We start from the raw sequence: 1,399 nt of genomic DNA on the forward strand, positions 1-1,399 counted from the left end.
AAAAACCCAAAAAAAAAAAAAAAAAAAAGAAGGAAGGAGGAGGAAGAGGAGGAGGAGGAGGAAGAGGAGGAGGAAGAAGAAGAAGAAGAGGAAGAGGAAGAGCCCAGCTACCTTGCACAGAGTCCTGTTGGGGAAACCAAAGGCCAAGCTCAAGTCAAGGACTCTCTGCCAATAAAAGGAGATTGAGTTGCTTTAAATGACTACCTATGGGTGACCATGCAGGATAAAAAGGATGAGCTCTGATGACAAATGTCTGCCCCACTTTGAAGCACATATAGCTCAACAGGGCTTTAACTCATTACAAGCAGCTCTTCCATACTGGTGGGAGACAATTATTATATCCAGAAAGGTGACCTGAGGTCAGGCTTTGTTTTAGTACCTCTAGATTCTGGGGAGAATTTACAGAGACCTACCACATGCTCACTGACAAGCCTGCCTCGAGACTGTTCTTCATGTGGTCTCCCTGCTTTAGGATACTAGGGGGGAGTCATCCTAGTGGGAGCTGCTGCAGTGTGCCACTGACTCTGCAACTGTGAAGTAATCACTGTGGACCAAAGGGTACTTCCTGTCTGGGGAGGGAGCCCTGGGCTCCCTCCAGCCTGATTTGCTTCACAGTCACAACTCCAGGCCCATGTGTCTGCATGTGTAGACTTTATAGACATAGGTTAGCCAGCTTTCTATAGAAGTTTGGAGAAAGTGGTTTCAAACATAACATTTATGAAGTTAGGGCCAAGGATTTAGTTCAGTGGCACTGCGTCTGCCTTACAAGCAGAAGGTCCTGAGTTTGATCCCTGGTACCCCCTACACCACCAAATTTTTATGAAGTCAGAAGATAGTAAATGTCCTCTTGGAAACCAAGAAATAGGGCAACTATAGTGATCCTACCATCTTTATTCTTTATATCTTTGGACAGCACTACCTCAGAGACTGTAACAAACAAAACAACAAAAACAAAACAAACAAAAAAACAGCAGATGTCAAAGGCCTTGGCCATTCTATGCTTGTAGGACTATTGGCTGAGCCACAAAAGCCACATGCTTGAGCCATCAGGCCTCCCTTACCTGAGTACTGGGCTTCCCACCTGTGCAGGGATGGCCATGACATGGTGTACCCCAGAACGTTGACAAACACACCAAGGCTTTAGGTGATCTGCTCTGCCAATGACTAGGATGCTGTTGTACTGCCCATTCTAAACCTGCCTCTGCACTTGTTCTAGGACTATGGTAGTGCAAGATGAGGGTACACGAGCTATGTTAGATCTGCTTAGCTATCTCTTTGGTGGCCAAAGTCATTGTCTGAGAAAATTTGACAAACCCTGAAAATCATGTCTTTTTTTTTTTTTTGGTACCAGCGATCAAACTCAGGACCTTGCACTTGCAAGGCCAGCAGCGTGTCACTG

The sequence above is a fragment of the Fukomys damarensis genome, unplaced genomic scaffold (assembly GCF_012274545.1).
Source record: "Fukomys damarensis isolate Sample0158 unplaced genomic scaffold, DMR_v1.0_HiC HiC_scaffold_19, whole genome shotgun sequence".
Taxonomy (NCBI): Eukaryota; Metazoa; Chordata; class Mammalia; order Rodentia; family Bathyergidae; genus Fukomys; species Fukomys damarensis.